The sequence below is a fragment of the Trachypithecus francoisi genome, unplaced genomic scaffold (assembly GCF_009764315.1).
Source record: "Trachypithecus francoisi isolate TF-2019V2 unplaced genomic scaffold, Tfra_2.0 Lachesis_group21, whole genome shotgun sequence".
Classification (NCBI taxonomy): domain Eukaryota; kingdom Metazoa; phylum Chordata; class Mammalia; order Primates; family Cercopithecidae; genus Trachypithecus; species Trachypithecus francoisi.
The window spans coordinates 43,181,478-43,194,935 of record NW_022681467.1 but is presented as its reverse complement, the minus strand read 5'-3'; the positions used below and the strand labels follow the sequence as shown (position 1 = coordinate 43,194,935).

General features: G+C 43.0%; 1 protein-coding gene across 5 annotated transcripts in view; it reads right to left on the bottom strand.

The window, feature by feature from the left end:
* Positions 1-13,458, bottom strand: part of NCOA3 (nuclear receptor coactivator 3) — a 157,654-nt gene that overhangs the window by 116,623 nt on the left and 27,573 nt on the right. The window contains exon 2 of one of the 5 annotated variants that reach the window (XM_033186664.1): positions 12,152-12,364. The exons of the other annotated variants lie outside the window; for them this stretch is intronic. The gene's annotated coding sequence lies outside the window, so the exon portion shown is untranslated. The remainder of the gene's footprint in view (positions 1-12,151; positions 12,365-13,458) is intronic. 5 annotated transcript variants of the gene reach the window in all.

Sequence of the window (13,458 nt, the reverse complement as noted above, 5' to 3'; positions counted from 1 at the left end):
ACAGTGAGCTATGATCACAGCACTGCACTCAAGCCTGGGTGACACAGCTCTGCTCCTCCCAAAAAAACTCTGCAGGGCAAAAAATAATTTGATAAATTGGAAGGAAAAAAGAGATGGAAGAGAAAACCTATACTAACAGAGACTTAGGATGCATAAAAACCAAACTGCAATGTCTGCATCTTGTTTGAATCTGATTCCAACTAATTAAAAAATGAGAAAACTAGAAAACTGAATAGTGACTGTGTATTTGACACTACTAAGAAATTAATGTAGTTTTTCTAGATGTAATAATGTACAGTTTGCTTTTTATGACAGGTGTATCTTTTATAGATACTTAAGGAAATTATATAATTATATAATGTCTAGTATTTGCTTCAAAATGGTATGAAGGATTACTGCCAGTAATCCCAGCACTTTGGGAGGCCTTGCAAGGCAGGGGGGTAACTTGAGGCCAGAAGTTCGAGACCAGCCTGAGCAACAACCTAGAAAAGCCCCAACTCTACAAAAAATTAAAAATTAAACGGGCACAGTGACACACACCTGTGGTCCCAACTACTCAGGAGACAGGTGGGAGGATCCTTTGAGCCTGAGGAGACAGAGGGGAGTGGAGCAGGGGGAAGAGGAAGGAAAGGGAGGGGAGGGGAGCAGAGAGGGGAAGGCGGAGGGGAGACAGAGAGAACATTAGTGATACAAAGGGGGTTCATGCTTGTTTCCACCCTTTAGAAGTTAATCATGAATGCTGAAAGTCACAAAAAGTAACCTTGGCAATGACTCACAAAGTACAACTGATTGTAAAAGTGGCGAGAGTGACACTCAAGGAATTTAGGGACAGGGAGTTCCCCTTTCTTTTCACCCGAAGATTTTTCTTCTAAAAATGAGTACTTTCTGCATCTACTTGATACAATAGAAGCAAACACATGTAGAAAGCATGATCTCCTTTTCTCTGGGGTAGTAGCTCCTGTACTCTCATATGGAGATTTTAAAAAATTAAGATACAACAGTTCACGTTCAAACAGTTTGCAGTTCCATTTGTAACAAACATTAACACGATTTTAAAGGTAAAGTAAATAAGCTAACTGAAAATATCTCCCAGGAATTCATTTACATCCTTCCCTAGATTACCCCAGCTCCAAGCAATCATTTCTTCCTCTGAACTCCAAAAGCAAGTATTGGTACAATTTATTTGGCAATTAATCCTTCACTGCCTTGTTAAACCTCTTGCATTATTCTCTGAAATGTTATTTAAATCTTCTCTAGTTATCTCACTTTCATGTTTCTTTCTCATCTCCCCAGACTATAAATTCCTTGAGAAGAAGAGATAAGACCTTATATTGTTTTGTATACACACAGACACACAGAGTAGCTAGCACAGAGTAAATTCAAAGATATTTGAGGGTTTTTTATTTGTATTTTTATTCTTATTTTTTTGAGACAGAATTTCACTTTTGTTGCCAAGGCTGCAGTGCAATCGTGCTGTCTCAGCTCACTATAAACTCCACCTCCTGGGTTCAAGCGATTCTCCTGCCTCAGCCTCTCAAGTAGCCAGATTACAGGCACCCACCACCATGCCCAGCTAATGTCTGTATTTTTAGTAGAGATGGGGTTCCTGACCTCAGGTGATCCGCCCTCCTCGGCCTCCCAAAGTGCTGAGATTACAGGCATGAGCCACCACGTCTGGCCAAGATATTTGATTTTAAGGAAAAATAGGAAAAATCAATTACAAAGAAAATGCTTAAAGCCATGCCAACTAAGTAACTTCAAGCCAAAGTTGACAGGCCAATGTACTATTTTATTTCCTTGATTCCTAAGACAATGTAGGGTGGTAAAAAGGGCACGGCCTCTGAAATCTCAGAGACCTCAATCTGGATCCTCTACCTGGACAGCCTATGTAATTAACCCATGGGCTTCAATTTCCTCCTCTCTCAAATGAAGACAGAAACCTCTAGAAGGTTTCATGATTGTTAAATGAGAGTTTATGTAAAACTAGTATCCCTTAAATATTTGGGGGTTTGTTCATATTTTTACATCTTTAAATTCAGAATATGTCATGCTATTGACAGTATCCAATTATTTATTTGGCAGTTTACATTTTCTTTCCCAGTAGTACATAAAATAGGCTGGGTGCAGTGGCTCACACCTGTAATCCCAACACTTTGGGGGGCCAAGGCAGGTGGATCACTTGAGGTCGGGAGTTTGAGACCTAGTGATACGTAAAATAATGTTGTGTTCTATAATTGATGGTATCTTAAACTTGATGAAATTTAGTAATAGCTAGCAGCATCCTCAACAACGCTGGCTTCATCTCCTCCTTCCTCCCTCACACCCACTCATAAACTATCATATGGACAGAAAACAAGCTATAATATGGAAAAACCACCAAATCCATTCAAAGAGCTTAGCACTTTGCCATTTAGTGTGTGCTCAATAAATAAAAACCTGCTACTGCTACTCTAAATTTATTCAGCAAATATTTGAGTACCTACTCTGAGTCTGCCACCATTCTGAGCACTTAAGGATACAGCAGTAAACAAAACAGGTAACTCCCAGCCCTCAGAATTTATGTTCTAGAACAAAAGTTGTTCTAGCACAACTTTTATTTTATTTTTTCCTACAGACAGGGTCTCATTCTGTCACCTAGGCTACATACAGTACGATGATATGACCATAGCTCACTGCAGCCTCAAACTCGTGGGATCAAGCTACCTCCTGCTTACCTTATCAAGTAGCTTATCAAGCCCCTTATCAAGTAGCTGCGACTACAGGAACATGCCACCACGCCTGGCAGCACATACAAATTCTATGGCACAAGAAATGAAAAGCCAAAATTCACAACTAAGTCAACAGATTGTCCCAAAGGCTGAAAAAACTAAGCAACCCAAGAAAGATACTAAAACACAACTTAGGCAAACCACTAAGGAAAACCTTACCCAAAGGCAAAGTGAAGTCTTGAAATCAATTCATCCAAGTTTTTGCTCTAAGTAAAAGGTTTGGGAAAAAGTAAAACAGCCAGAACAGATGCTGAAACTTAACAGGGAAGAGGGAGAATATAACATCTTCTCCAGTTTCTGAAAACTAAACATCTCTTACATTCATCTGAAAGAGAAGAACAGTGGCTGGGCGCAGGGGCTCACGCCTGAAATCCCAACACCTTGAGAGGCCAAGGTGGGCGGATCACGAGGTCAGGAGTTCGAGACCAGTCTGGCCAACATGGGGAAACCCTGTCTCTACTAAAAATACAAAAATTAGACCGGCATGGTGGCACACGCCTGTCATCTTGTAATCCCAGCTACTCAGGAGGCTGAGGCAGGAGAATCGCTCGAACCCAGGAGGCAGAGGTTGCAGTGAGCTGAGATCACACCACTGCACTCTAGCCTGGGCGACAGAGTGAGACTCTGTCTCAAGAAAAAAAAAGAAAGAGAAGAATAGTAATAATGCTGGTTATTTATGAAACACAAACTTCTTTCAGGAGGCAGAGAAAATTATGTTTTTAAAAATTATCTTACATGTTCACAAATCATTTTTCCAAAGCTCTTCCAATTGCAGTTATAGACTGGAACATCAAACTCTCTTAAACAGAATGTTACAAGCTCGGGTTCACCACTACTCTCTAACCCAAATAAATTAATATTATTCTTTGCTTCTAATGTGGTGCCTTAAAAAACCACATCATGAATTACTATAGCAGTCCAGACCCAAAGACTTGTGTCAAGTCAACTAAAGATCATCTAAATGGGATATTTTTAATCATCTTGGGTTTTTTCCCCCACAGTTGGAGCTTAAAAACCTATTAGTCCAGGCGCGGTGGTTCATGCCTGTAATCCTAGCACTTTGGGAGGCCAAGGTGGGTGGATCACCTGAGGTCAGGAGTTCAAGACCAGCCTGGCCAACATGGTGACACCCCGTCTCTACTAAAAATACAAAAATTAGCCAGGCATGGTGGCAGTTGCCTGTAATCCCAGATGTTCAGGAGACTGATGCAGGAGAATCACTTGAACCTGGGAGATGGAGGTTGCAGTGAGCCAAGATCGAGCGCCACTTTAGTCCAGCCTGGGAGAAAGTGAAGCTCTGCTTCAAAAAAAAAAACAAAAAGGCCAGGCACATTGAATCCCAGCACTTTGGGAGACCGAGGTGGGCAGATCACAATGAGGTCAGGAGATCAAGACCATCCTGGCTAACATGGTGCAATCCCATCTCTACTAAAAACAGAAAAAATTAGTCGGGCGTGGTGGCAAGGACCTGTAGTCCCAGCTACTTGGGAGGCTGAGGCAGGAGAATCACTTGAACCTGGGAGGCAGAGGTTCCAGTGCGCTGAGATCGTGCCAACTGCACTCCAGCCTGGGTCACAGAACGAGACTCCATCTCAAAAAAAACAAAAACACACACACAAAAAAAACCTATTAAACCCTTTGGTTTTTATAGGTGGTCATTTGTTGAAGTAGCTAATCTGGCAGTTTTACATTTTCTTTCCTAGTAGAATATAAAATAGGCCAGGTGCAATGGCTCACACTTATAATCTCAACACTTCCCCCCAGATTATCATAAAAATGTTTGAGTTACATTCTATAACCTTTCTATAGAAAAACACTCCATTACAACGTAGAAGTGGTGACCACAGGCAAAAGTAAATGACACTCAATTTACTTCTCAGATAAGTTATTTACAACTCTATAATTAAAGAACTTAACTGAAAAGCACTACTTTTACCAACTTTCCTTCTCCTTGTCTAAAAAATTCAATCCCTTCCAGACCAAGGAAATGTAGAGAACTCAGTTGTATATGGATAGATAGCATATCCTATAATCCAGACAGCATCTATAGATATGAAGAACTTCTTTGCTGAAAACAAAACAGGCCAGGCACAGTGGCTCACGCCTGTAACCCCAGCACTTTGGGAGGCCGAGGCGGGTGGATCACAAGGTCAGGAGTTTGAGATCAGCCTGACCAACATGGTGAAACCCCATCTCTACTAAAAATACAAAAAAAAAAAATTAGCCAGGTGTGGTGGTGCATGCCTGTAATCCCAACTACTCAGGAGGCTGAGGCAGGAGAATTGCTTGAATCCAGGAGGTAGAGGTTGCAGGGAGCCGAGATTGCGCCACTGCACTCCAGCCTGAGTGACAGCGCAAGATTCTGTCTCAAAAAAAAAAAAAAAAAAAATGAGGCCAGGCACAATGGCTTCATACCTGTAATCCCAGGATTTTGGGAGGCCCAGACAGGGGGATGGCTTGAAACCAGGAGTTTGGGACCAGCCTGGGCAACAAAGTGAGACCCATCTCTATTTTTAAAATAAATAAGAACTCAAAGCATAGACATCAATCATCACTTAATAAAGAGGCAAAGAGCCCCTACAAGCTTTAGAATGACAAAGGCATGACAACAATTTGTTTTGCAGTAAACGATAACACAATATTATCCTGTAAAAGGAGAAAAAATGTGTATAGAATATATTGTCTGCACCAAAAAATAAGCTCCTTTTTGGGCAGAGACTTTTTCTTGCAAAACTTTCTATCTCCTAGGGTGCTTTGCATATACCAGGTAAGCATTAACGTTCATTGGCCAGATGGGGCAGGGGGCTCATGCCAGTAATCCCAACACTTTGGGAGGCAAAGGCGGGAGGATCACGTGAGACATGGTCAATGTAGCAAGATACTATCTCTACAAAAAAAAGTTATCATATTAGCTGGGCAAGTAGGTGTGCACCTGTAGTCCTGATACGGGAGTAGGGTAGGGAAGTAAGTGCTGGGTAGAGAAGGTCCATGGTGAGGGCTCCACCCTCAGGCCTGTGCTCACGGCCCTAAGTGTGAACAAGCATTTCTGTATTCGCACCCAAAAAGTTGCGTTTTGGCCTGCCATGCCCCCCCATCCTGTGCCCATATAACCTTAAGCAGACACACACACAAGCGGCTGGACATCGAGACGAACAGAGGAGCAGAAGAGAACACTAACAGACACCAGCAGACGCCAGCCAGTCATCTACATTTAAGTTGATGTGGAATTTGGTAGGGGCGGTCAGAGTAGAGTGCGGCCGCTGGGCAGCCCAACTCCAGGGGAATACCAGCTTCCCACTCCATCCCCCTTATGGCTCCCCATCCATCTGCTAAGAGCTACTTTCACCATTCAATAAAACCTTGCACTCGGCTGTACACGGTGGCTCATGCCTGTAATCCCAGCACTCAGGAGGCTGAGGCAGGAGAATGGGAGGTGGAGGTTGTAGTGAGCCGAGAACATGCCACTGCATTCCAGCCTGGGTGACAGAGCCAGATTCCATCCCAAACAAAAAACAAAAAACAAGAACATCATTGATTTTTTTTTTCTTTTTCCTCTTCAAATTAAAGCTTTTCTTTTTTCTTTGGTTGTGAAGGTGATTAGTTCATGTTTATGTGGAAAACATGGAAAATCCAAAAAAGTACAAAGAAAATAAGGATTACTAGTAACCGCATCATCCATTATTATGGATTTTGTATGTATATCTTTCCAGTCTTTTTTTCTTCGTTCTTGTACACATATGCAGTGCCTTGTACAGTATATGGGTTTAGCAGAGAGCAAATGAACTCTTATCAGGGTCTTCATAAGACCCTCTAGCAGTCTTGTGAAGAGTACCCTGTAAGAGTACAAGAGTAGAAGCAGTGAGAGCTAGGCCAGGTGCAGTGGCTCACACTTGTAATCCTAGCACTTTGAAAGGTTGAGGAGGGTGGATTGCTTGAGCCCAAGAGTTTGAGACCAGCCTGAGCAACACAGATCCTGTCTCTACGAAAAATTCAGAAATTAGCTGAGCATGGTGGCAGGTGCCTGTGGTCCTAGCTTACTGGGGAGGCTGAGCTGGGAGGATTGCTTGAACCCAGGAGGTTGAGGCTGCAGTGAGCTGTGGCTATGCCACTGTACTCTAGCCTGGGCAACAGAGCAAGATCCTCTCTCCAAAAACAAATGAAAAAACAAAACACACCAAAAAAAACCCAGGATCACCTATTAGAAGGCTGTTAGAGTAATCCATGTTGGTTTAGGCTATGATTATGGCAAGAGAGATGATAAGTGATCAGATTGTATGTATCTTCTTTGGAAGGTGGAGCCAACAGGATTTTGTGATGGTTTCAGTGGGGGAGAGGGGGAAAGAGCTATCCCTGAGAAGAATCAAGCATAATTCAAAAGTTTTTGGCTTGAGCAGCCAGAATTGTTTGGCTTCATTTTCTTGTTAAACTACCCATCCAAGGCTCTTTATTGTTTCCTTCCTGTCCATTTGAACTCGTGATTTTTTTTTAAATAAAAGGCAAAAGAAGGCCGGGCGCGGTGGCTCAAACCTATAATCCCAGCACTTTGGGAGGCCGAGACGATCACAAGGTCAGGAGATCGAGACCATCCTGGCTAACACAGTGAAACCCCGTCTCTACTAAAAATACAAAAAACTAGCCGGGCGAGGTGGCGGGCGCCTGTAGTCCCAGCTACTCGGGAGGCTGAGGCAGGAGAATGGCGTAAACCCGGGAGGCGGAGCTTGCAGTGAGCTGAGATCCGGCCACTGCACTCCAGCCTGGGGGACAGAGCGAGACTCTGTCTATAAATAAATAAATAAATAGATAGATAGATAGATAGATAGATAAATAAATAAATAAATAAATGGCAAAAGATTTATTTGCTCTTCAGAGAAACCAAAGCATGAACTTGTGATTATTTCTTTTACCAGGCTTCTAGTTTGTACTGTCCAAATTGGTACTTGGTACCCACCACAAGATACTATATGTAACAAGTGTTTCACTAGCATTAGTCTCTCTAACTGGGTAGTGAGCATCCTTTTACTGGATCATGCTGAATTTGAGTCTTTTCAGGGACCTGTAACTTTGAGTACATTGTGGACATTCAGAAAATGTCTATTGATTGTATGTTTTTCAGGCTTAAGAACAAGATATGAAAAAACCTCAAAGTCATCTAAAGTAACTGTCTGCTTTTACTTTAGATGACTGATGTCTTTTGAGAATGACGTGTTTGGGCCAGATGAGCTGGTTCACACCTGTAACCCCAGCACTTTGGGAGGCTGAGGTAGGCGGATCACTTGAGCTTAGGAGTTCAAGAGCAGTTTGGGCAACATGGCGAAACCCTATCTCTATCAAAAATACAAAAAATTGTCTGGGTGTGGTGGCATGCACCTGTAGTTCCAGCTACTCAGGTGGCTGAGGTGGGAGGATTGACTGAGCCTTGGAAATGGAAGTTGAAGTGAGCAGAGATCACGCCGTTGCACCAACCTGGGTGACAGAGTGAGACTGCATCTCTTTTTTTTTATTATTAAAAAAAAGAAAAGGTGTTTGGATAGTTGTTTTCCTTATATCCAGTGTAAGAATCATTACAAGGTCTGGCTGTGTTGCCCAGGCTTGTTTTTTTTTTTTTTCTTTTAAAATAATGAGCATTATTATTACTAGTTTTTGAGTCAGGGTCTTGCTTTCTTGCCAGACTTGACTGCAGTAGTGCAGTGGCACAATCATGGCTCACTGCAGCCTCAAACTCTTGGGCTCAAGGAATTTTCCCACCTCAGCCTCCTAAGTAGCTAGGCTCATTTCTTCCATGCCTCGCTGCTCAAACCCCTAGGGGGAAGCATGCAGACGGGCAGGTGGTAGGGAGTGTTTTTGGGCTCTGACGCCACAGCAGCATCTAGGGTTGAGTGTTTACAGCTTCTGAAGCCCCAGTGGCTGTGTGTTACAGTGTGCTCTTTCAGTTTCGCTGTCTGTAGGTGGCTTGTGTTAATCAGTTGAGTTAGACTCTCTGCCTTATCTCAGGGATAGAGGACTCTCTCTATCCCAGGTTCTTGCCCTGGTGTACTGGAAAGATTGGATCACAGATGGGCTTGGAGAATGAGTGCAAGGACTTTTTTTTGAGACAGAGTCTTGCTCTGTTGCCCAGGTTGGAGTCCAGGGGCACAATCTTGGCTCACTGCAACCTCTGCTTCCCGGGTTCAAGCAATTCTCTGCCTCAGCCTCCCGAATAGCTGGGATTACAGGCGCCTGCCACCACGTGTGGCTAATTTTTTTGTATTTTTAGTAGAGACGGGGTTTCACCATGTTGGCCATGCTGGTCTCGAACTTCTGACCTCAAGTGATCCGCTCGCCTCAGCCTCCCAAAGTGCTGGGATTACAGGTGTGAGCCACCGTGCCCAGCTAAAGGATCTTTCTGGAATAACCAAAAATACAATTAAAAACCTGCAGGAAACCAGGTATGGTAGCTAACACTTGTAATCCCAATACTTTGGGAAGCTGAGATGGGAATATTGCTTCAGGCCAGGAGTTCAAGACTAGACAAGGCAAAAAAACAAGACCTGTCTCTACAATTAAAAAAAAAATTTCTTTAATTAGCTGCATGTGTTAACACTCACCTGTAGGCCAAGCTACCCAGAAGGCTGAGCTGGGAGCCCAGCAGTTCCAGAGCAGCCTGGGCCTGCACAATATAATGAGATCCCATCTCAAAAGGAAAATAACGGAAACCACGCATTTATATGCTATTATGCTATTTTTTTAAATGAATTTTTAAGCTGAAGTCCTTCCAACTGTCTACAAGGCCTCACTGTTACCTCTCCGATTTCTCTTGCTACTTACCTCTTTGTTCACTGTCCTCCAAACACTGTGCTCCAAAACACTGGTCACCTTGTTGCTCTTCAAATTCACTAAGAAAGCTCCTAACAAAGGGCCTTTCCACAGGTAGCTCTCTCTACACAGAACGTTCCCCATCCCAACCTTACCCCAACCCAATATTCTCAGGGCTTACTGACTTCCTGGTGTCCTTGTTTAAGTATTACTTACTCAGCAAAGCTTACCATGATATCTAAAATGTAAACCCTCCAATACACACAATACACACACACAACACACACACACACACAAGTCCCCCTACAAAGTTTTATTTTTTTTCATAGCCATTCTGGTCACTGGTATATTCCTAACATCTAGGGATAGCCAACACATGGCTAGCACTCAATAAATCTTTGCAGAATAAATTAAAGCATGGAAGAAGAAATGAAAGTTAAAGGATTTTGGAGAGTGTGAGGATGTACACGTTTAAGGGGTCAAGGACTAAACAAAAATCAGTATGACAGTAGCAGAGAACACATGCAGTAAAGAAGCTTCTAAAGGTAAAGAAAAGACTTGGTTAACAGTGAGAAACCAGAAAAAGGGAGGGACCTGAAGGATGGAAAGTTGACAGAGGTAAAAAGGTTACAAGCAAGATGGAAATTTAAGCTGAGGGAAGGGATAAGACAGTTGCAGACTGAAGGAAAGTTGAGAAGGGGAAGTGCATGAAGAGGTCAAGAGAAAAGTTATAGATACAGGAAAGGTCAAGAGGAAGGATGATACTGTACAAGGGAGGAGCAGATCACAGGGAAGGGGTGGAGAACACTGTTATGTCACAACACTGTTCTTGCTCAAATCTAGCCCCTGACAGTCCAGAAGAGAGATACTTCTGCATTAATATGGCTTTACTTCCAAAATGTAAGTGATACGCAAGTGTAAAAACACATAAAGATATCTATAATACATCTGTTTCATCACTTTCAACCCTTAAATTCCTCTCTGCAAAAGTGCAGTTTAAAGGTTAATTTATAAATCTTGAATTACTCAATTTCTTCTTGTTTGTTGGTTTGTTTGAGACAGTCTAGCTCTGTCGCCCAGGCTGGAGTGCAGTGGCACAATCTCGGCTCACCGCAGCCTCTGCCTTCTAGGTTCAAATGATTCTCCTGCCTCAGCCTCCCAAGTAGCTGGGATTACAAGCGCCCACCACCAAATCCAGTTAATTTTTGTATTTTTAGTAGAGACAAGGCTTCATCACGTTGGCCAGGCTGATCTTGAACTCCTTACCTCAAGTGATCCACCTGCCCTCAGACTCCCAAAGTACTGGGATTACAGGCGTGAGCCACCGCACCCAGCCAAATTCCTCAATTTTATTCCTTAATACCACTGTTAGGCATTAGCCATGGAAAAGATGAAAGATGAAACAGGGTAGATAATTACAATGTATTTGTAATCTACTCTTCACCTTACTGCTATGCCAGTTTACAGATCTAGGCAACCTGGACTTACATCATTAGAAAAGTTGGATAATAATACCATGTTTGCCTTTAAATTTCAAGGAGCCAAGCAAAAACACAGTATCAATTTTAATATAAAGTCTACTGACATTTTAAAAGATTAACAGGAACCTAAAATAGTTAAATTGTTGGCTGGGCACAGTGGCTCACACCTGTAATTCCAGCACTTTGAGAGGCCAAGGCGGGTGGATCACTTGAGGTCAAGAGTTCGAGACCAGCCTGACCAACATGGTGAAACCTTGTCTCTACTAAAAATATACAAAAATTAGCCGGGCACATTGGCAGGAGCCTGTAATCCCAGCTACTTGGGAGGCTGAGGCAGGAGAAATGCTTGAACACGGGAGGTGGAGGTTGCAATGAGCTGAGATGGTGCCACCACCCTACGGCCTGGGCGACAGAGTAAGACTGTCTCAAAAACAATAAAATAAAATAAAATAGTTAAATCATTAAAAATGTATTGAATCAAACCAAAATACTGAGCTATGCAAATCTTTTTAAAACTTTGTTTCAATTTTTTCCTCTATACAGATCCTTTTAAAACTTTAATTTACTTGGCCGGGCGCGGTGGCTCAAGCCTGTAATCCCAGCACTTTGGGAGGCCGAGACGGGCGGATCACGAGGTCAGGAGATCGAGACCATCCTGGCTAACACGGTGAAACCCCGTCTCTACTAAAAAAAATACAAAAAACTAGCCGGGCGAGGTAGCGGGCGCCTGTAGTCCCAGCTACTCGGGAGGCTGAGGCAGGAGAATGGCGTAAACCCCGGAGGCGGAGCTTGCAGTGAGCTGAGATCCGGCCACTGCACTCCAGCCCGGGTGACAGAGCGAGACTCCGTCTCAAAAAAAAAAAAAAAAAAAAACTTTAATTTACTCATCATTCTTCTGTAGTATAAAACCCTGTAAAATTTTATGTATGCAGCACTGTAACTAAAAGCATGATTATATATCTTCTCAGATACATAATCTACTGAAATAAAACAATCAAAATCATCTAAAAACAATCAGGAATTTTGGAATCAGAAGTTTTTAAAATAATTTTACAATTTCAGTGTTTACGGCCACACTATTCTGGCAGAGATGAAACAAACATACAATACCTTGGATGTGAAAATACATGCACTGCTCATTAAAAGCTGGCCAGATGCCATTTTATCACTGACAGAGTAGCTTCAAATTCCACTCAGAGTGCAACTGCAGTTGCAATGAATCCAGCAGCATAAGCATGCCTGCATGTTATTATGGGAAATAGTGGAAAATTTCACAGGCTGACATCCAGAATGTCTGCGGTTCTTTTTCATATTTCTTTCTTCCTGCAAAGCATTTAATAGACCAGAAATTAAGTTTTTTTAAAAGGTGGAAATTTCCACTGTTTCTTTTTAAACTAGTCTTCTTAAATGTAAGTTGTAAAATGTTCCAAAATTCCAGAATGAGAGAAAGAATAATTCAGACAGAAAAGAATTGTTTATCATCTTCACATTTGGGTGAGGGGACTATTAAATAAATTGAGGTAAGGCCGGGCGCAGTGGCTCATGGCTGTAATCCCTGCACTTTGAGAGGTTGAGGCGGTGGATCACTTGAGGTCAGAGTTCGAGACCAGATCAGCCAACATGGCAAAACCCCACCTCTACTAAAAATATAAAAATTAGCCAGGTGTGGTGGCATAAGCTTGTGGTCCCAGCTACTTGGAGGCTGAGGCGCAAAAATCGCTTGAACCCAGGAGACAGAGGCTGCAGTGAGCCAAGATCGCACCACTGCACTCCAGCCTGGGCGACAGAGATTCCATCCCCAAAAAAATTTTTTTAGAGGCTGGGCGCAGTGGCTCACACCTGTAATCCTAGCACTTTGGGAGGTCAAGGTGGGTGGATCACCTGAGGTCAGGAGTCGAGACCAGCCTGGCCAACATAGTGAAATCCGGTCTCTACTAAAAATACAAAAATTAGCTGGGCGTGGTGGTGCCTGTAATCCCAGCCACTTGGTAGGCTGAGGCAGGAGAATTGCTTGAACCCAAGAGGTGGAGGTTGCAGTGCTGAGATCACACCACTGCACTCCAGCGTGGGTGACAAGAGTGAAACTCCATCTCGGGGAAAAAAAAAAAATGTTTTAATAAATAAACAACTAAATTGAGTTGAGTATCACCCTGAATAAAAAAAAAAAAAAGTGTCCGGCCAGGCACGGTGGCTCACACCTGTAATCCCAGCACTTTGGGAGGCCAAGGCGAGCGGATCACCTGAGGTCAGGAGTTCAAGACCAGCCTGACCAATGTGGAGAAACCCTGTCTCTACTAAAAATACAAAATTAGCTGGGCGTGGTAGCTGTAATTCCAGCTACTCGGGCGGCTGAGGTAGAATTGCTTGAACCCAGGAAGCGGAGGTTGCAGTGAGCAAAGATTGCATCATTGCCTGGG